This window comes from Oncorhynchus mykiss, chromosome 30, assembly GCF_057628025.1.
Source record: "Oncorhynchus mykiss isolate SJ-2025 chromosome 30, ASM5762802v1, whole genome shotgun sequence".
Lineage (NCBI taxonomy): Eukaryota > Metazoa > Chordata > Actinopteri > Salmoniformes > Salmonidae > Oncorhynchus > Oncorhynchus mykiss.
In genome coordinates this window covers 17032102-17055000 of record NC_143051.1, presented here as the reverse complement: position 1 = coordinate 17055000, position 22899 = coordinate 17032102, and the positions used below count along the sequence as shown (strand labels likewise).

The following is a 22899-nucleotide window of genomic DNA, read 5'->3' as shown; positions in this document are numbered from 1 at the left end:
CTGTGAAGAGAGAGTTCACTGGTGCTGGTCTGTGAAGAGAGACAGAGTTCACTGGTGTTGGTCTGTGAAGAGAGACAGAGTTCACTGGTGTTGGTCTGTGAAGAGAGAGAGTTCACTGGTGTTGGTGTGTGAAGAGACAGAGTTCACTGGTGTTGGTCTGTGAAGAGAGAGAGTTCACTGGTGTTGGTCTGTGAAGAGAGACAGAGTTCACTGGTGTTGGTCTGTGAAGAGAGACAGAGTTCACTGGTGTTGGTCTGTGAAGAGAGAGAGTTCACTGGTGTTGGTGTGTGAAGAGAGACAGAGTTCACTGGTGTTGGTCTGTGAAGAGAGACAGAGTTCACTGGTGTTGGTCTGTGAAGAGAGAGAGTTCACTGGTGTTGGTCTGTGAAGAGAGACAGAGTTCACTGGTGTTGGTCTGTGAAGAGAGACAGAGTTCACTGGTGTTGGTCTGTGAAGAGAGAGAGTTCACTGGTGTTGGTCTGTGAAGAGAGACAGAGTTCACTGGTGTTGGTCTGTGAAGAGAGACAGAGTTCACTGGTGTTGGTCTGTGAAGAGAGACAGAGTTCACTGGTGTTGGTCTGTGAAGAGAGAGAGTTCACTGGTGTTGGTCTGTGAAGAGAGACAGAGTTCACTGGTGTTGGTCTGTGAAGAGAGACAGAGTTCACTGGTGTTGGTCTGTGAAGAGAGACAGAGTTCACTGGTGTTGGTCTGTGAAGAGAGACAGAGTTCACTGGTGTTGGTCTGTGAAGAGAGAGAGTTCACTGGTGTTGGTGTGTGAAGAGACAGAGTTCACTGGTGCTGGTCTGTGAAGAGAGAGAGTTCACTGGTGTTGGTGTGTGAAGAGACAGAGTTCACTGGTGTTGGTCTGTGAAGAGAGAGAGTTAACTGGTGTTGGTGTGTGAAGAGACAGAGTTCACTGGTGTTGGTCTGTGAAGAGAGACAGAGTTCACTGGTGTTGGTCTGTGAAGAGAGACAGAGTTCACTGGTGTTGGTCTGTGAAGAGAGACAGAGTTCACTGGTGCTGGTCTGTGAAGAGAGACAGAGTTCACTGGTGTTGGTCTGTGAAGAGGTTGATTATGTGCATTTTTAAAAAACTCATCATGTTCTTCATGCGAAACTGATAGAATGGTCCGATACTATTTCTGGAGGCTCTATTTCAGATCATTCTCCCTGGTTTAGTGGAAATGGAGAGGAAGTCGAAGCAGAGAACAGTGTTGGTTAGCTCTTGTCACGTGACCTGAGATGAAATGCACATGACTCAGGCAGGCCATTGAAGATTTTGGAGTAGTGAGGGGGAGTTGAGAAAAAATATGAATGAAATGGTGGTTGCACTGCCCAATTGGCAGGATCATCTTCTGCATGACAATGAATGGGATTTAATTTCATGTTTGTTTTCTTATAGCATATATCCATCTCTCTCTCTTGCCACAGCTCTACGTCATAACCACATTGTATACAACTGAATTGAGTGTTGATGCGAGCTTTCATATTTCAGACCAAGAAAGGTCTCAAATGAAATTACCGAACATACCACCACAAATAGAGAGACATAGATCACTCCGATAAAACATAAATAAATGTGTACGATATCAAACCCAATCACTCTTTCCTGTGGTTATGTTTCTCAAAGGGAGAGACAGATGCCTGCTGTTTCTGCAGGTGACATCTATTTCAAACACCACAAAGCAGCTAGCAGCAGACTTCTAGGAAGAACCACATAGTCAATGCTAACTGATGTGAGTGTTTAAGTACGTATATCCGCTGTTATTCGAAGGCTAGGCCACAGACAGACACAGCAGGAAGTGCATTGCAGTAAGTGTTGTTACCATGCAGAACTGGCCCGGAGAAGACTTGCTGCAACACACAGTAATGATTTGTGCCTTTAGAGAGCCATTTCCTGGTCCCAGATCGTCATGTGTTTGGTATGGCATACATACAACAGGTACAGCAATGATCGTCAGAGGAGTGTGACTGGCTGGACTTGAACCCTGACCCCTGAGCACCACAAGACTGCATTGGCCTGCGGAGCAAACACCTAGGGCCTAGGTACTAGCCCAGGGAGCAAACACCTAGGGCCTAGGTACTAGCCCAGGGAGCAAACACCTAGGGCCTAGGTACTAGCCCAGGGAGCAAACACCTAGGGCCTAGGTACTAGTCCAGGGAGCAAACACCTAGGGCCTAGGTACTAGTCCAGGGAGCAAACACCTAGGGCCTAGGTACTAGTCCAGGGAGCAAACACCTAGGGCCTAGGTACTAGTCCAGGGAGCAAACTCAAGTCTTCAGGTCTCAGCTAAGGTTATTCATCACGAAAGTCAAGTGTTTGTGTCCCCTATGGGCCCTGGTCAAAAGTAGTGCACCACATAAGGAATGGGGTGCCATTCGGGACACATTCAGAGTATTCCTTTTGTTCTATATGAGAACTATGCATACTTTATAATGGTTAAAGGGCAATCATTTGGCATTCCTGAAGAAATAATATGCTGCATGTACCAAGTGGAAGTGAACACTCATAAACACTTTCCCTTTCCAAGCCTCAGGGCCTTTATGCAAACCCAGAAAACGTCAGGCCACTGTCAGTACTGCTAAAGATGACCCGTCCTTTGATTCTCCTCTCTCTTTAAAATATCTACACATCTCTTTATATAATCCTTACGTGTCTGTAAAACACATACAGTACATCTCTCTGTATTCCAAGGAAGCATATACACCTCTGTCCTATGTGTCTGTCTATTAGCACACTGCACACAGACCATTCACTCTCTCTCTCCATAAAACACATCGGTCAGCCTCTCTTTATAAATCAGGATATACTCTGTGACATAACGGAGCAGCTGAACAGTAACTCATTCAAGACATGAAGACTTCTGATTGTGGAAAAAGGAATGTCCAATTCAACATTCAAAAAATATATATATTTTACCTTTATTTAACTAGGCAAGTCAGTTAAGAACAAATTATTATTTTCAATGACGGCCTAGGAACAGTGGGTTAACTGCCTGTTCAGGGGCAGAACAACAGATTTGAACCTTGTCAACTCGGGGATTTGAACTTGCAACCTTCCGGTTATCTAGTCCAACGCTCGAACCGCTAGGCTACCCTGCCGCCCCAACGTGTACATCTGAAAGGGGCAATTTGGGATTGATACATCACTTTTTGGACTTTTAAATGAATGGTATATATCCCCAAAAAGAAGCAGGGTGAAAGCTTGGATGTCCTCCGACCCCCCCCCTGTTTCAGTTTCCCGTATCTTTGCTGCAATATCTTATGTGCCGGGGGGGTTATGGTCAGTCTATCATTGTGAACTTAAATTCTCCTGTCCTATCGGGTTACTGTGTGAACTTAAATTCTCCTGTCCTACCGGGTTACTGTGTGAACTTAAATTCTCCTGTCCTACCGGGTTACTGTGTGAACTTAAATTCTCCTGTCCTACCGGGTTACTGTGTGAACTTAAATTCTCCTGTCCTATCTGGTTACTGTGTGAACTTAAATTCTCCTGTCCTACCGGGTTACTGTGTGAACTTAAATTATCCTGTCCTATCTGGTTACTGTGTGAACTTAAATTCTCCTGTCCTACCGGGTTACTGTGTGAACTTAAATTCTCCTGTCCTACCGGGTTACTGTGTGAACTTAAATTCTCCTGTCCTACCGGGTTACTGTGGAAACTTAAATTCTCCTGTCCTATCGGGTTACTGTGTGAACTTAAATTCTCCTGTCCTACCGGGTTACTGTGTGAACTTAAATTCTCCTGTCCTACCGGGTTACTGTGGAAACTTAAATTCTCCTGTCCTATCGGGTTACTGTGTGAACTTAAATTCTCCTGTCCTATCTGGTTACTGTGTGAACTTAAATTCTCCTGTCCTATCACGTTACTGTGTGAACTTAAATTCTCCTGTCCTATCTGGTTACTGTGTGAACTTAGTCATGTTCCCTCTAATTCTCCTCAGTCTCTCTCTAGGAGCCCCAGGACCAGGCCTCAGGATCCAGTTCTGCCATTGTGTCTGCGGTTATGGAACCCTGACTTGTTTCACCGGATGTGCTACTTTGTCTCGGGCCTACTCTTTCGACTCTTTCTCTCCCTCTCTCCCGGACTTGCCGTCTCAACCTCTGAATGCTCGGCTATGAAAAGCCAACTGACATTTATTCCTGAGGTGCTGACCTGTTCACCGGACGTGCTACCTTGTCCCAGACCTGCTGTTTTCAACTCTCTCTCTCTACCGCACCTGCTGTCACAACCTCTGAATGTTTGGCTATGAAAAGCCAACTGACATTTATTCCTGTTGCACCCTCTACAACCAGTGATTATTATTTGACGCTACTGGTCATCTATGAACGTTTGTACATCTTGAAGAACAATCTGGCCTTAAATGGCCATGTACTCTTATAATCTCCACCCGGTACAGTCAGAAGAGGACTGGCCACCCCTCAGAGCCTGGTTCCTCTCTAGGTTTCTTCCTAGGTTTATGGCTTTCTACGGAGTTTCTTCTAGCCACAGTGCTTCTGCATCTGCATTGCTTGGTTCTTTTAGGCTGGGTATCTGTATAGCACTTTGAAACAACTGCTGATATAAAAAGGGCTTTATAAAATAAATTTGATTGATTGATTTGATTGTTTGAATCCCAGATTATGCGTTTAAGAAACAATATTAATCAAGGCTGTTATCATACTGATCTAATTTGTAAAAAATCTTCTAACTTTCTTTCTACAGTCGTGGCCAAAAGTTTTGAGAATGACACAAATATTAATTTCACTAAGTCTGCTGCCTCACTTTGTATGATGGCAATTTGCATATACTCTAGAATGTTATGAAGAGTGATCAGATGAATTGCAATTAATTGCAATGTCCCTCTTTGCCATGTAAACTGAATCCCCCAAAATACATTTCCACTGCATTTCAGCCCTGCCACAAAAGGACCAGATGACATCAGTTCAGTGATTCTCTCATTAACACAGGTGTGAGTGTTGACGAGGACAAGGCTGGAGATCACTCTGTCATGCTGATTGGGTTCGAATAACAGACTGGAAGCTTCAAAAGGAGGGTGGTGCTTGGAATCATTGTTCTTCCTCTGTCAATCATGGTTACTTGGAAGGAAACACGTGCCATCATCATTGCTTTGCACAAAAAGGGCTTCACAGGCAAGGATATTGCCGCCAGTAAGATTGCACCTAAATCAACCATTTATCGGATCATCAAGAACTTCAAGGAGAGCGGTTCAATTGTTGTGAAGAAGGCTTCAGGGAGCCCAAGAAAGTCCAGCAAGCGCCAAGACCGTCTCCTAAAGTTGATTCAGCTGCTGGTTCGGGGCACCATCAGTATAGAGCTTGCTCAGGAATGGCAGCAGGCAGGTGTGAGTGCATTTGCACGCACAGTGAGGCAAAAACTTTTGGAGGATGGCCTGGTGTCAAGAAGGGCAGCAAAGAAGCCACTTCTCTCTAGGAAAAACATCAGGGACAGACTGATATTCTACAAAAGGTACATTGATTGGACTGCTGAGGACTGGGGTAAAGTATTTTTCTCTGATGAATCCCCTTTCCGATTGTTTGGGGCATCCGGAAAAAAGCTTGTCCGGAGAAGACAAGGTGAGCGCTACCATCAGTCCTGTGTCATGCCAACAGTAAAGCATCCTGAGACCACTCATGTGTGGGCTTGCTTCTCGGCAAAGGGAGTGGGCTCACTCACAATTTTGCCTAAGAACACAGCCATGAATAAAGAATGGTACCAACACATCCTCCGAGAGCAACTTCTTCCAACCATCCAGGAACAGTTTGGTGACGAACAATGCCGTTTCCAGCATGATGGGGCACCTTGCCATAAGGCAAAAGTGATAACTAAGTGGGTCGAGGAACAAAACACCGATATTTTGTGTCCATGGCCAGGAAACTCCCCAGACCTTAATCCCATTGAGAACTTGTGGTCAATCCTCAAGAGGCGAGTGGACAAACAAAAACTCACAAATTCTGACAAACTCCAAGCATTGATTATGCAAGAATGGGCTGCCATCAGTCAGGATGTGGCCCAGAAGCTAATTGACAGCATGCCAGGGCGGATTGCAGAGGTCTTGAAAAAGAAGGGTCAACACTGCAAATATTGACTCTTTGCATCAACTTCATGTAATTGTCAATAAAAGCCCTTGACACTTATGAAATGCTTGTAATTAAACTTCAGTATTCCATAGTAACATCTGACAAAAATATCTAAAGACATTGAAGCAGCAAACTTTGTGAAAATTAATATTTGTGTCATTCTCAAAACTTTTGACCAGGACTGTATATCCCCACCCATCTCACCTCCCTCCCCATTCTCTCTCTCTATAATTTTTCTCCCCCCTGTGCCTCCTTCCCACCCTCCATCTCCTCTTCTTCTCCCATGTATGTGCAGGCCAGGGACAGGGGGCTGGGACTGTATCCTGACTGACAGGTATGCAGGCCTCTCCTTTAGCTCTGCTTGTGTGGAGCTGCTGCTTGCCTGCTAACAGAACAGAGGCGGTCAGAAAAAGCAGCCGTGTCCTGGGCTGGCTGACTCCAGATTAAAGGACAACATTCTGGGCATTCCTTTCTGCTGAGAGCATCCATCCCGTCTGGCCCAACTCGCTCTCTGCTACACACTGGAGAGGAAATGGCAAACAGGCAGGCAGAACAGGCAGCACAGGCAGACAGGCAGCACAGGCAGCACAGGCAGACAGGCAGCACAGGCAGAACAGGCAACATAGGCAGAACAGGCAGCACAGGCAGACAGGCAGCACAGGCAGCACAGGCAGAACAGGCAGCATAGGCAGGCAGGCAGAACAGGCAGCACAGAAAGCAGCCATGCAACAGATCCTCCAAGGCAAGGCAAGCTCCACTGACCGAGCACATCCGCCTTCCTCCCTCTCATGTTGCCCCTCTCGTTCTCTCTTTTGTTGCCTTTCTTTCTCTCACTCTCCCTTTCCCTCTGCCTTTCTTTCTCTTTCCCTCTACCTCTCTCTCTCTCCCTCTCTTTCCCTTTGCCTCTCTCTCTTTCCCTCTGCACGTCTCTTTCTCTCTCTCTTTCCCTCTGCCTCTATCTCTCCCTCTCTCTTTCCCTCTGTCTCTCTCTCTTTCCCTCTGTCTCTCTCACTCTCCCTCTGCATCTCTCTCTGCCTCTCTATCGCTCTTTCCCTCAGCCTCTTTCTCTCTCTCTTTCCCTGTGCCTCATCTCTCTCCCTCTGCCTCGCTTTCTCACCTTTTTCCCTCTGCATCTCTCTCTATTTCCCTCTGCCTCCCTCTCTCTCTCTCCCTCTATCTCTCTCTTTTCCTCTGCCTCTCTCTTTTCCTATGCCTCTCTCTTTTCATATGCCTCTCTCTCTCCCTCTGTCTCTCTCGCTCTCTCTCTCCCTCTCTCTCTCTCCCTCTATCTCTCTCTTTTCCTCTGCCTCTCTCTTTTCCTATGCCTCCCTCACTCTCGCTCTCTCTCTCTATCTCTCTCTTTCCCTCTGCCTCTCTCTTTTCCTATGCCCCTCTCTCTCTCCCTCTGTCCCTCTCTCTCTCACGATCTCTCTCTCTCTCTTTCTCTCTCTCTCCCTCTGTCTCTCTCTCTCCCTCTCTCCCTCTCTCTCTCCCTCTGTCTCTCTCGCTCTCTCTCGCTCTCTCTTTCCCTCTGCGTCTCTCTTTTCCTATGCCCCCCTCTCTCTCTCTCCCTCTATCTCTCTCTTTCCCTCTGCCTCTCTTTTCCTATGCATCTCTCTCTCTCCCTCTGTCCCTCGCTCTCTCACACTCTCTCCCTCTGTCTCTTTCTCTCTCTCACGCTCTCTCTCTCTCCCTCTGTCTCTCTCTCTCCCTATGTCTCTCTCTCTCCCTCTGTCTCTCTCTCTCTCTCTCCCTCTGTCTCTCTCTCCCTCTGTCTCTCTCTCCCTCTCTCTATCTCTCTCCCTCTGTCTGTCTCTCTCTCTCTCTCTCCCTCTGTCTCTCTCTCTCTGAGTCGCAGCGCTGTGTCCAGTACAACTGTACTGTTAAAGACTGGACCAGTGTGGAGCGCTAAAGAGATCATTGGGCAGGCATTGTGCCCTGTTAATAGAACCTTAAACTACCTCCATCCCCCCTTCTCCCCCTCAGCCAGTACTATCCACCCACCCCAACCCAGCACTATTCCACTATTGCCCCAGCCAGCGTCTCTCTTTGATATCCCCTGTGGAATTAAAACAATCGAGACACAATGTGATTAGTCGTAAGCTTGGCTGATGGGCTTGGCCGGGGTCCCGTGTTTACATTCTCTCTCTCAAAGGAATCTCAGGATGAAAGGCCCCTGCCTTCAACACAGGCTGCGTCCCAAATGGCACCCTATGTAGTGCAATATTTTTTACCATGTGGCCCGTGGCCACATTCTTTTCTACCATGTAGGGCTCCCGCCCCAGATGGGCTGACACCTTTAAAAGGACCAGTTCCACCAAACGTTTGGCTAAGGACAAAATGCCGATAAAGAAAGTCGCACACTCCATATTTAAACTCCCAGAAATGTAATGGGTATTTACAGTGCCGTGCGAAAGTATTCGGCCCCCTTGAACTTTGAGACCTTTTGCCACATTTCAGGCTTCAAACATAAAGATATAAAACTGTATTTTTTTGTGAAGAATCAACAACAAGTGGGACACAATCATGAAGTGGAACGACATTTATTGGATTTTTCAAACTTTTTTAACAAATCAAAAACTGAAAAATTGGGCGTGCAAAATTATTCAGCCCCTTTACTTTCAGTGCAGCAAACTCTCTCCAGAAGTTCAGTGAGGATCTCTGAATGATCCAATGTTGACCTAAATGACTAATGATGATAAATACAATCCACCTGTGTGTAATCAAGTCTCCGTATAAATGCACCTGCACTGTGATAGTCTCAGAGGTCCGTCAAAAGCGCAGAGAGCATCATGAAGAACAAGGAACATACCAGGCAGGTCCGAGATACTGTTGTAAAGAAGTTTAAAGCCGGATTTGGATACAAAAAGATTTCCCAAGCTTTAAACATCCCAAGGAGCACTGTGCAAGCGATAATATTGAAATGGGAGGAGTATCAGACCACTGCAAATCTACCAAGACCTGACCGTCCCTCTAAACTTTCAGCTCATACAAGGAGAAGACTGATCAGAGATGCAGCCAAGAGGCCCATGATCACTCTGGATGAACTGCAGAGATCTACAGCTGAGGTGGGAGACTCTGTCCATAGGACAACAATCAGTTGTATATTGCACAAATCTGGCCTTTATGGAAGAGTGGCAAGAAGGAAGCCATTTCTTAAAGATAGCCATAAAAAGTGTCGTTTAAAGTTTGCCACAAGCCACCTGGGAGACACACCAAACATGTGGAAGAAGGTGCTCTGGTCAGATGAAACCAAAATTGAACTTTTTGGCAACAATGCAAAACGTTATGTTTGGTGTAAAAGCAACACAGCTCATCACCCTGAACACACCATCCCCACTGTCAAACATGGTGGTGGCAGCATCATGGTTTGGGCCTGCTTTTCTTCAGCAGGGACAGGGAAGATGGTTCAAATTGATGGGAAGATGGATGGAGCCAAATACAGGACCATTCTGGAAGAAAACCTGATGGAGTCTGCAAAAGACCCGAGACTGGGATGGAGATTTGTCTTCCAACAAGACAATGATCCAAAACATAAAGCAAAATCTACAATGGAATGGTTCAAAAATAAACATATCCAGGTGTTAAAATGGCCAAGTCAAAGTCCAGACCTGAATCCAATCGAGAATCTGTGGAAAGAACTGAAAACTGCTGTTCACAAATGCTCTCCATCCAACCTCACTGAGCTCGAGCTGTTTTGCAAGGAGGAATGGGAAAAAATGTCAGTCTCTCGATGTGCAAAACTGATAGAGACATACCCCAAGTGACTTACAGCTGTAATCGCAGCAAAAGGTGGCGCTACAAAGTATTAACTTAAGGGGGCTGAATAATTTTGCACGCCCAATTTTTCAGTTTTTGATTTGTTAAAAAAGTTTGAAATATCCAATAAATGTCGTTCCACTTCATGATTGTGTCCCACTTGTTGTTGATTCTTCACAAAAAAATAGTTTTATATCTTTATGTTTGAAGCCTGAAATGTGGCAAAAGGTCGCAAAGTTCAAGGGGGCCGAATACTTTCGCAAGGCACTGTACCAACGTCTCGGCATCCCTGTGTCTTCCTCAGGGCCATTTAGAGTTTCTACAGTTGAAGTCGGAAGATTACATACACCTTAGCTAACTACATTTAAACTCAGTTTTTGACAGTTCCTGACATTTAATCCTAGTAAAAATTCCCTGTCTTAGGTCAGTTAGGATCACCACTTTATTTTAAGAATGTGTAATGTCAGAATAATAGTAGAGAGAATGATTTATTTCAGCTTTTATTTCTTTCATCATATTCCCAGTGTGTCAGAAGTTTACATACACTCAAATAGAAATTTGGTAGCATTGCCTTTAAATGGTTTAACTTGGATCAAACGTTTCAGGTAGCCTTCCACAACCTTCCCACAATAAGTTGGGAGAATTTTGTCCCATTCCTCCTGACAGGGCTGGTGAAACTGAGTCAGGTGTGTAGGCCTCCTTGCTCACACACACTTTTTCAGTTCTGCCCACACATTTTCTATATGATTGTGGTCAGGGCTTTGTGATGGCCACTCCAATACCTTAACTTTGTTGTACTTAAGCCATTTTGCCACAACTTTGGAAGTATGCTTGGGGTCGTTGTCCATTTTGAAGATCCATTTGCGACCAAGCTTTAACTGATGTCTTTAGATGTTGCTTCAATATGTCCACATAATTTTCCTACCTCATGATGCCATCTATTTTGTGAAGTGCACCAGTTCCTCCTGCAGAAAAGCACCCCCACAACATGATGCTGCCACCCCCGTGCTTCACAGTTGGGATGGTGTTCTTCGGCTTGCAAGCCTCCCCCTTACTCCCCCAAACATAACAATGGTCATTATGGCCAAACAGTTCTATTTTTGTTTCATTGGACCAGAGGACATTTCTCCAAAAAGTATGATCTTTGTCCCCATGTGCAGTTGCAAACCATAGTTGGGCTTTTTTATGGCGGTTTTGGAGCAGTGGCTTGCTGAGCGGCCTTTCAGGTTTTGTTGATATAGGGCTCGTTTTACTGTGGATATAGATACTTTGTACCTGTTTCATCCAGCATCTTCGCAAGGTCCACTTCACAAAGAGGCACTGAGTTTGAAGGTAGGCCTTGAAATACATCTACAGGTACACCTCCAATTGACTCAAAAGATGTCAATTAGCCTATCAGAAGCTTCTAAAGCCATGACATCCATTTCTGGACTTTTCCAAACTGTTTAAAGGCACAGTCAACTTAGTGTATGTTAACTTCTGACCCACTGGAATTGTGAAACAGTGAATTATAAGTGAAATAATCTGTCTGTAAATAATTGTTGGGAAAATTACTTGTGTCATGCACAAAATAGATGTCCTAACCGACTTGCCAAAACTATAGTTTGTTAACAAGAAATTTGTGGAGTGGTTGAAAAACGAGTTTTAATGACTCCAACCTAAGTCTATGTAAACTTCAGACTTGAACTGCATATGGAGTGTGTGACTTTCTTTATTTTGATAGTTTATGGTTCATTCAACGTTAATCAACACCTCCACACAAACTACATTTTTCTGGGTGTGTGTCAGCTCATGTTTTTTAAAGACAGAATGGCGAACAGCAGGTTCCTTCCAGTGGTTTAGGGCCAAGAGTTTTACCTGCCTGGTCAGGTCGTGTGTTCGGGAAAATAATTAGGGCCCTGACCAGGAAAACTTCCTGACTCTAAATGTCATATGTAACAATGTGTAATTAGGGCCCTGACCAGGAAAACCTCCTGACTCTAAATGTCATATGTAACAATGTGTAATTAGGGCCCTGACCAGGAAAACCTCCTGACTCTAAATGTCATATGTAACAATGTGTAATTAGGGCCCTGACCAGGAAAACCTCCTGACTCTAAATGTCATATGTAATAATGTGTAATTAGGGCCCTGACCAGGAAAACCTCCTGACTCTAAATGTCATATGTAACAATGTGTAATTAGGGCCCTGACCAGGAAAACCTCCTGACTCTAACTGTCATATGTAACAATGTGTAATTAGGGCCCTGACCAGGAAAACCTCCTGACTATAACTGTCATATGTAACAATGTGTAATTAGGGCCCTGACCAGGAAAACTTCCTGACTCTAAATGTCATATGTAACAATGTGTAATTAGGGCCCTGACCAGGAAAACCTCCTGACTCTAAATGTCATATGTAACAATGTGTAATTAGGGCCCTGACCAGGAAAACCTCCTGACTCTAAATGTCATATGTAATAATGTGTAATTAGGGCCCTGACCAGGAAAACCTCCTGACTCTAAATGTCATATGTAACAATGTGTAATTAGGGCCCTGACCAGGAAAACCTCCTGACTCTAACTGTCATATGTAACAATGTGTAATTAGGGCCCTGACCAGGAAAACCTCCTGACTATAACTGTCATATGTAACAATGTGTAATTAGGGCCCTGACCAGGAAAACCTCCTGACTCTAACTGTCATATGTAACAATGTGTAATTAGGGCCCTGACCAGGAAAACCTCCTGACTCTAAATGTCATATGTAATAATGTATAATTAGGGCCCTGACCAGGAAAACCAGGAAAACACTTCACCGTGCTAAACATGTCCTGTTTATATAGACACTTCACCATGCTAAACATGTCCTGTTTAGATAGACACTTCCCCATGCTAAACATGTCCTGTTTATATAGACACTTCACCATGCTAAACATGTCCTGTTTAGATAGACACTTCACCATGCTAAACATGTCCTGTTTAGATAGACACTTCACCATGCTAAACATGTCCTGTTTAGATAGACACTTCACCATGCTAAACATGTCCTGTTTAGATAGACACTTCACCATGCTAAACATGTCCTGTTTAGATAGACACTTCACCATGCTAAACATGTCCTGTTTAGATAGACACTTCACCATGCTAAACATGTCCTGTTTAGATAGACACTTCACCATGCTAAACATGTCCTGTTTAGATAGACACTTCCCCATGCTAAACATGTCCTGTTTAGATAGAGCTAAACATGTCCTGTTTAGATAGACACTTCACCATGCTAAACATGTCCTGTTTAGATAGACACTTCACCATGCTAAACATGTCCTGTTTAGATAGACACTTCACCATGCTAAACATGTCCTGTTTAGATAGACACCTCACCATGCTAAACATGTCCTGTTTAGATAGAGCTAAACATGTCCTGTTTAGATAGACACTTCACCATGCTAAACATGTCCTGTTTAGATAGAGCTAAACATGTCCTGTTTAGATAGACACTTCACCATGCTAAACATGTCCTGTTTAGATAGACACTTCCCCATGCTAAACATGTCCTGTTTATATAGACACTTCACCATGCTAAACATGTCCTGTTTAGATAGACACTTCACCATGCTAAACATGTCCTGTTTAGATAGACACTTCACCATGCTAAACATGTCCTGTTTAGATAGACACTTCACCATGCTAAACATGTCCTGTTTAGATAGACACTTCACCATGCTAAACATGTCCTGTTTAGATAGACACTTCCCCATGCTAAACATGTCCTGTTTAGATAGAGCTAAACATGTCCTGTTTAGATAGACACTTCACCATGCTAAACATGTCCTGTTTAGATAGACACTTCACCATGCTAAACATGTCCTGTTTAGATAGACACTTCACCATGCTAAACATGTCCTGTTTAGATAGACACTTCACCATGCTAAACATGTCCTGTTTAGATAGACACTTCACCATGCTAAACATGTCCTGTTTAGATAGACACTTCACCATGCTAAACATGTCCTGTTTAGATAGACACTTCCCCATGCTAAACATGTCCTGTTTAGATAGAGCTAAACATGTCCTGTTTAGATAGACACTTCACCATGCTAAACATGTCCTGTTTAGATAGACACTTCACCATGCTAAACATGTCCTGTTTAGATAGACACTTCACCATGCTAAACATGTCCTGTTTAGATAGACACCTCACCATGCTAAACATGTCCTGTTTAGATAGAGCTAAACATGTCCTGTTTAGATAGACACTTCACCATGCTAAACATGTCCTGTTTAGATAGACACCTCACCATGCTAAACATGTCCTGTTTAGATAGAGCTAAACATGTCCTGTTTAGATAGACACTTCACCATGCTAAACATGTCCTGTTTAGATAGACACTTCCCCATGCTAAACATGTCCTGTTTATATAGACACTTCACCATGCTAAACATGTCCTGTTTAGATAGACACTTCACCATGCTAAACATGTCCTGTTTAGATAGACACTTCACCATGCTAAACATGTCCTGTTTAGATAGACACTTCCCCATGCTAAACATGTCCTGTTTAGATAGACACTTCACCATGCTAAACATGTCCTGTTCAGATAGACACTTCCCCATGCTAAACATGTCCTGTTTAGATAGACACTTCCCCATGCTAAACATGTCCTGTTTAGAAAGTAAGCTCAGCAGTCAGATAGCCAGTAGACAACACTATTTTCAACAGAGTCACTTTGACTTTTAACCTTTTCTCTTTCAAAAGAAAATTGACATGAAAGACAACAATACCCTCACCGCAGGCCAAGAAAGACAACAACAATACCCTCACCGCAGGCCAAGAAAGACAACAACAATACCCTCACCGCAGGCCAAGAAAGACAACAACAATACCCTCACCGCAGGCCAAGAAAGACAACAACAATACCCTCACAGCAGGCCAAGAAAGACAACAACAATACCCTCACAGCAGGCCAAGAAAGACAACAACAATACCCTCACCACAGGCCAAGAAAGACAACAACAATACCCTCACAGCAGGCCAAGAAAGACAACAACAATACCCTCACAGCAGGCCAAGAAAGACAACAACAATACCCTCACCGCAGGCCAAGAAAGACAACAACAATACCCTCACCGCAGGCCAAGAAAGACAACAACAATACCCTCACAGCAGGCCAAGAAAGACAACAACAATACCCTCACCGCAGGCCAAGAAAGACAACAACAATTCCCTCACCGCAGGCCAAGAAAGACAACAACAATTCCCTCACAGCAGGCCAAGAAAGACAACAACAATACCCTCAGAGCAGGCCAAGAAATACAACAACAATACCCTCACAGCAGGCCAAGAAATACAACAACAATACCCTCACAGCAGGCCAAGAAAGACAACAACAATACCCTCACCGCAGGCCAAGAAAGACAACAACAATACCCTCACCGCAGGCCAAGAAAGACAACAACAATACCCTCACCGCAGGCCAAGAAAGACAACAACAATACCCTCACAGCAGGCCAAGAAAGACAACAACAATACCCTCACCGCAGGCCAAGAAAGACAACAACAATACCCTCACAGCAGGCCAAGAAAGGAAAGAAGACTCAGAGTTAGTCACAAGCTTACAGTAGAGAGCAGCCGCAGCATAAACTGTATACAGTTATAAAATGGAGCGCAACAGTTGCCAAAGTATGCACAGCGTACAGGAATGCTGCATGGGGCCCTCTCCCAGCGAACAAAGACAGCACAGTCAGCCTCTTTCCCCTCAGTGCTATAGCTACCACATCCGCACATCATTAGTTGGAAAATTCCTCATATATGCTGTAATTTTATTTTCTTCATTGCTGTTACAGGCAAGGCTTTAATATCCAGATGCCATTAACCTCCCCACTCCCCCACCCCCCCAATCATTCCCCCTTTTCTCGACCTGAACCGTGGCCAAGAGCCCGTCAACAATTAACACAGATGGGGCCTGAAGTGCAGGGGGTGCGCTGCCTGGCTGGCTGGCTGTAGGGGTTACACAGGAAATACCAAATAAGACGTTCACTGTGCATTGTGCTCTCCACCGCTGCCTGTGTGTGTGTTTGTGTATGTGTGTACTGCCTGTGTGTATACTGTGTGTGTGTGCGTGTGCGTGTGTTCTGCTTGTGTGTATACCATGTGTGTGTGTGTGTGTGTGTGTGTGTGTGTGTGTGTGTGTGTGTGTGTGTGTGTGTGTGTGTGTGTGTGTGTGTGTGCGTGTGTGCGTGTGTGCGTGCGTGCGTGCGTGCGTGTGTGTGTGTGTGCATCCATATCCTCGTGCGTGTGTTTGGGGACAGCCCTCTTCTCCCGCTGCAGTTGGAGCATGGAGAGAGAGGAGAGAAAGAGGGAAGTTTTCCTTTTTCCGTTGAGGAGATATCTAAACATTCCCAGAGAGGGCTGCATGTGCTCTGCTGCATGATGTGTGGGGTTTTTCCCTTTCCAAACTAAGCTGAGTTGTTGCCTGAGTGTCTGTCCAGAGTGGAAGCACATTGTCTGGCAGTGAGAACATAAAGGACTGGAGTCAGACAAAACCTTCCAAAGAGATTCATCCTTGGCTATGACTGAGAAATTCATTTTAAAGTGTTTTATTTTTTCCTCAATTCTCACACAGTAGTGGATTAGACTGACGTTGTCTGTTGAGGTACTGGGTCTAAAGAGACATGGAACGTACTGATAAATGTATTGATTACTTATCATTACTGGCACGGCCATGAAATTCAAGATAGGGTCATGGGGAATTCAAAAAAGTGAAAACAGAAAGCACTGAGTCATTGAATAAGAGACATCTGACTGGCTTCTAATCAAAATCTGGATCCTAAAATGACTAAAAGTGGTGAGTAAACGGTAAGTGGTTTCCCCACCCCCACTCATAGTTGAACTGAAAAGAGTTTTTCACTCTCAAACTGACCTCATCTAATTCAACACTACTTGTTGTGGAGCCGCGCAGCGTACGGCGACAATGTCAGACAGGAAAAGTGTAGCTTGGTCCCAGATCTGTTTGGTCATTGTCACAGAGCTGGCAAGAGGGCACAAACAGATCTGGGACCAGACTACACTTTTCGTGCTGCGCGGCGACAACGAGTAGTGTTGTTGTCGCGGGAGTCATCTGGAGTCTGTCACTTCCTGCCCGGCCAACGGAATGAATTCCTCAGGTTGGCAACACCTAGCGACCGACCAGCCGACCACTTCTCAGGTCAGCTTGCTGCTTGCACCCGCTGGCTTGTTCTGAATGTTCCCTATATCTATGTGGAGAAACATACCCCACACTAACACCTGTATCTATGTGGAGAAACATACCCCACACTAACACCTGTATCTATGTGGAGAAACATACCCCACACTAACACCTGTATCTATGTGGAGAAACATACCCCACACTAACACCTGTATCTATGGGGAGAAACATACCCCACACTAACACCTGTATCTATGTGGAGAAACATACCCCACACTAACACCTGTATCTATGTGGAGAAACATACCCTACACTAACACCTGTATCTATGTGGAGAAACATACCCCACACTAACACATGTATCTATGGGGAGAAACATACCCTACACTAACACCTGTATCTATGGGGAGAAACATACCCCACACTAACACCTGTATCTATGGGGAGAAACATACCCCACACTAACACCTGTATCTATGTGGAGAAACATACCCCACACTAACACCTGTATCTATGGGGAGAAACATACCCCACACTAACACCTGTATCTATGTCTCTTCACCCTGGGTATTACAACAACCACCGTTTATTTTGGTAGCTGCAAATATGTAACAACAATCAGTGGGAATGAAGCAACGCGGTGCACATGATGCTTCCCTGAGAGAGAGAGCGAGTGTGTGTGTGTGTGTGTGTGTGTGTGTGTGTGTGTGCCTAATTCCATTCATGGGACAATCCAGTCAGTCTGCTTCCCATTATAACGACTGGCCGTGGTATGAATGGACGGACAGGGAAACCCCCACAGGCCGAATCAATTATAATAATGAGCCACTATATGGTTCTAAATATGCCTTGAGGAAACAGACCATTAGGAGTTTGTTCTGGTGTGGCCAAAGCGTCTTGCGGCGAGGGACAAGATCTCATAGCTTTTGATTTAGGGACCAAAATACATTAAAAACAAACCTGTTTCCCCTCAATGTGCTGCATGTGCTTATAAGAAAAGCAAAAGGTTGATAATCCTCAGTTTGATGGGAGGAAAAAGGACATGGTTGTCTCTTTTCCTCTTTCCTAAGCCATCAGCTTAACTCTGCAGCTTTACACATCGGCTTGTCACTCAGAGACAGACAATCAGGTGTCAGGAGGCTGAGGTCATTGTAAAACAACAAACAAAGCATTGGACCCCCAGCTACTCCCAGGGTCAGCCTGATCTGCACCCCCGCGCCACCCGATGGGTGGTCCCCGAGTCCCCCTTTCACTCAGGGGAGGAACTGTCAGGGGGCCTCTGAGGGATGCAGCAACCCCATCATACACACACACACACACACACACACATGCAACACATAAAAGAGAAGTTGAATTGTCATAAACCGTCAACTGCCTTTCTGAATTAAACCAGTTTCAGTTAAGGAAAGGAAAATCCAAAAGAGGCCCTTTTTGTACCTTATGTAAATTCAGCTCTCATTTACTCTGTATGAAAGCAGAATATGAATCATATTGATTCATATCCTGACTGTGATGGAGACAGAACAGACACATCTTCTATTCAAAGACAGCATTTCTCAGTGCCCTGGGTAGTTTGGAATGAGTCAAGCGGAGCCAGGTGTGGTAATGAGTTGTATGTACCTGGGCTGCTTCACTGCCCCTTCTGCCTGTAACTGTGCCCCTTTATAACTAGACAGGCCATTCTCAGTGTGTTGGTAACTGGCAGGTATCATCCTCTATCATCAGACAGAAAGGTACAAATCCTACTATGAGTGTGTGTGTGTGTGTGTGTGTGTGTGTGTGTGTGTGTGTGTGTGTGTGTGTGTGTGTGTGTGTGTGTGTACTGTGTCTCTAACTGTGAATGGGTTATGTTTTTGCATACTGAGTGAGAGCACAGTCACGGTAGGGCATTCTTTATCTGAGCCAGAGGAAACATCACTGGGGAGGGAGATAGGGGGATTCCAGTCACACACACACACACATACACATACAGGAACATTAATCTGGAACCCCCACACACACACACGCACGCACACACACACACACACACAGGATCTGTATTTCTGTCACCGATGCCTAAGGTGGATTCCCAGGTGAATTTCCAGAACAGAAGCTCTAACTGTCAACCTAACAAAATGTTACCATGCCCCGTCTATCATAAAATAACTGAAACCACAGAGCGAGACCCCGACTGACAGCATGACTGAGTCTGGCCAGGCCAGGTACACATTGGATGACACATCTTAACTTGACTGTCTGTTCATTTCTCTAGGTAGTGCTTAATAAAGTTGATCCTCAAACATTTAGAAATGAAACAACAATGCCTCCCTTGGTTATATTTGGCCATCTTTACTTTGTATAAGTAATATAATAGTATACATATTTGTATATTCAGATCACTATTCCCACAGATAAATGAATGTCCTCAGTTAGTCCTGAAATACCCTTGTTAAGGTCTGCTAATCTAATAACGTCTCATCTCTCCGTGCTTCCATCCCTTTCAGACCTTCTCCCTTGCTCTGTCATCCTCTGTCCTGCTATCTCTGGACATCAGAGCCCAGTGCAAGACAGTCCCACTTCAAAGCCTTGATGGAAGAAGGGTAGGAGGAGGAGGATTAAGGGGGGGTGGTATCACTGACTCAATCTCTCTCCGTCCCCCCGCCAGGCTCCCTCCCTCACTGTCTATTTCATCCTTGTCACGTCCACTTCAGGGATTCCTGAGACTTGCGTCTCTTCAGCCCTTCCTTCATTCTCACTCTGCACACCGCATATCGTTTACTGGTCTTCTCTCTGCCGTACAGGCTGGTGCCCTTTCAGTGCCCGCTACATCACATTAGCCGCTTTTCATCTGTGTCCCAGGAGACCATCCTGCCTTCTCTCTCTCGTTCTGTCTGTCTCTCTCTCGTTCTGTCTCTCTCCCTCTCGTTCTGTCTCTCTCTCTCGTACCGTCTCTCTCTCTCTCGTTTTGTCAGTCTCTGTCTCTCGTTCTCTCTCTCTTGTTCTATCTGTCTCTCTCTTGTTCTGTCTGTCTCGCTCTCGTTCTGTCTGTCTCGCTCTCGTTTTGTCTGTCTCTCTCATTCTGTCTGCCTCTCTCTCATTCTGTCTGTCTCTCTCTCGTTCTGTCTGTCTTTCTCTCGTTCTGTCTGTCTCTCTTTCTGTCTGTCTCGCTCTCTTTCTGTCTCTCTCTCATCCTGTCAGTCTCTTTCTCTGTCTGCCTGTTACACTCCCCATTCTACCTGAGGGACTCCAGACTTCAGACTGACACCAGAAAACGCTCTGTCTGCTTCCCAAATGGAACCCTATTCCCTTATAGTGCACTACCTTTGACCAGGACCCATAAGCCCAACTGTGCACTATATAGGAAATAGCGTGCCATTTGGAACACAGGCTATGTTTTACTGAGCTGGTCTACCAATGAGAAGATAAGTATCCTGAGTGGGAGGTGAGAGTGAGACTATAAAACATTGGGACATGAGGCCATAGAACATCCCAATGTCTTGATGAGAGAGAGTGAAAGAGAGAGAGAGAGAGAGAGGCCACTGGGTAAAGGGTGACTTCTTCTCAGCATCCCAAATGGCACCCTATTCCCTTTAGTGCACTACCACAGGGTCCAGATCAAAAGAAGTGCACTAAAGGGAATAGGGTGCCATGTGGGACACGCACACATACAGTAAGTGGAAGTTCACCCAATTGGAGAAATAAGAGCGCACCAACCGACCGATAGCAGAGGAGCAGAAAATTAGATAAAGATGGCCAGAGAGAGTGAAGGAAGAGAAGGAGGGAGGAGGAGAAAAAGAGGGAGATCAGGTTTTCAGAAGAAGGGTCTGAAGCCAGTCGTTTGTCCCAGAAGAACAAGTATTTTGTGTTGGAGAGGGCTGAGGTAGATATTCTTAAAAAAATATTCTTTACATTGGGAAGTAACACACACAGTCCCCATACATAACCTCTGTTATGTCATCTCTTAACTATCTGTTATCTAATTACCTGATATTAATCAGACGTATGCTGCTTGAGACTATGGGGTCTGGCTAGTGAGCCTGTAGGAAGAGGAACCAGGCTGGCTATATGTAACAGACTTGTGTCAAGTATGTGAAATATTTTGGGAGGTTTGGTTTTCCATGTATAATTGAACCAATGGAATAGTACAACAAGTGCAACCCAAGGAAAATCAAGCGCCTCAAATACTTTCCAAAAAGTATTTGACTTAGCATTATTATTTATCCTTTAGCTAGAAACTGGTATAAACTGGTATAACCTCATACCTAGGCTATTGTGAACAGCGCATATAAACCTGGTACAGCAACAATTCAAAGTTAGCCTTAGTTGGAGTGACCGTAGAATTCTATGGGATGACCCTTACTGAGTAAAGTATTTATCATCATTTAATTTGAACGAATCACACAACTGCGAGGCACGGCTCTGTGCTTGAGGTGTGCTATCGTACGATGAAGGGTTAGGGGGAAGGTGTTGTGGGAGATGATTGGTTGGTAGATTAATCCAGTGTTCATTTCGTCAACAAAAATAGTGACTAAAATATTCACCAAATACCTATTTTTCTGTGTTAATTTACAAGATGATAACTAACTAAATAGACTGAGAAAAAAATATATATATATTGTAATGAAACAGCAGGGCCTTCGACCTTCGAGCCCGAGATGCGGCGCGCTATCGACTGTGCCGCAAAAGCATGCTCAAGCGGCAGAGTCGATTTCCGCGCTTATAAACCCAGGGTCGTTACAGTATGTTTAATTTCAGTTGACTATGATAGTTTTTTGGAGTGATTGAGAGTTTTTCAGTGATAAGTACAATTAATATTAGCAGAACAGAAGCACAGCGCAGTTCTGTTCAGCAGTGGAAGGACGCGCCACACCCGGCACACAGCCTACATCAGCTGGTGAGCTGCGGGGAAGCAAGCTTTGAGTGTGGGCAGACAAGCTTCGCTCCGCCTCCTATTACACACATTACGCAGGCTACTTTCCTGCTTCTCCGTAGCTAACCAGTCACCGCCAGCCTTCTAGTTAGCTACCCGTTGCCTGGTCAAGCTGCTTTACTAAATGAAAAACAATAGCAGCATTAAGTTTAATAGTAAAACAACAGTCTAGCTATGTTTTTCTCTCCCTAGAGTATAGAAAAGTCTTTAAATTTGTAGTCTTGCTCAACCCTCACACTTTCGCCACTGCATTTCAAAGCCAGGTTCTGTAACCAAAGTACTAGCCAAGTCTCCCTCTGTTCCTGGGAGAAACGGCTTGATTCAAGCCATTACCATTCAAAACATATTACCCATAATATCGGCGCTACATTTTAGAATTAGGCTGTACGTAACAAAACGTGGAAAAGGTGAAGGGGAATTCTTCCCGAACACACTTCCCGAAGCACATGGAAGTCAGTGATTTGTTTACTATCACTGACTATAGGTGATATGATTAAAATGTAACTAAAATGAAAGGGCATTTAGTTGACTAAAATGGCCCAGTGTTTTCATACTTTTTTACAATAACTAGACTAAATCAGTATTCAAATGACAAAAATGTGACTAAGACTTAATGATATTTTAGTCAAAATGACTAAGACTAGACTAAATTTTTAAAAAAGAGTGTCAAAATGAACACTGGATCAAGCCGGTTTAGCCAATGCCTACAGTGGGGCAAAAAAGTCTTTAGTCAGCCACCAATTGTGCAAGTTCTCCCACTTAAAAAGATGAGAGAGGCCTTTTCATCACATGTACACTTCAACTATGACAGACAAAAGGAGAAAAAAAATCCAGAAAATCACATTGTAGGATTTTTAATGAATTTATTTGCAAATTATGGTGGAAAATAAGTATTTGGTCAATAACAAAAGTTTATCTCAATACTTTGTTATATACCCTTTGCTGGCAATGACAGAGGTCCAACGTTTTCTGTAAGTCTTC

At 44.5% G+C, this 22899-nt stretch overlaps 1 protein-coding gene and 1 long non-coding RNA gene across 2 annotated transcripts in view; one reads left to right on the top strand and one right to left on the bottom strand.

The window, feature by feature from the left end:
• LOC110488025 (cyclin-dependent kinase 6) overlaps nucleotides 1-22899 on the bottom strand; it is a 73108-nt gene that overhangs the window by 33795 nt on the left and 16414 nt on the right. The window lies entirely within an intron of this gene.
• LOC149970223 (uncharacterized) overlaps nucleotides 20740-22899 on the top strand; it is a 28628-nt gene continuing 26468 nt past the window's right edge. Inside the window, exon 1 of the long non-coding RNA XR_016493527.1 lies at nucleotides 20740-20868. This is a non-coding gene — a long non-coding RNA (uncharacterized LOC149970223). The remainder of the gene's footprint in view (nucleotides 20869-22899) is intronic.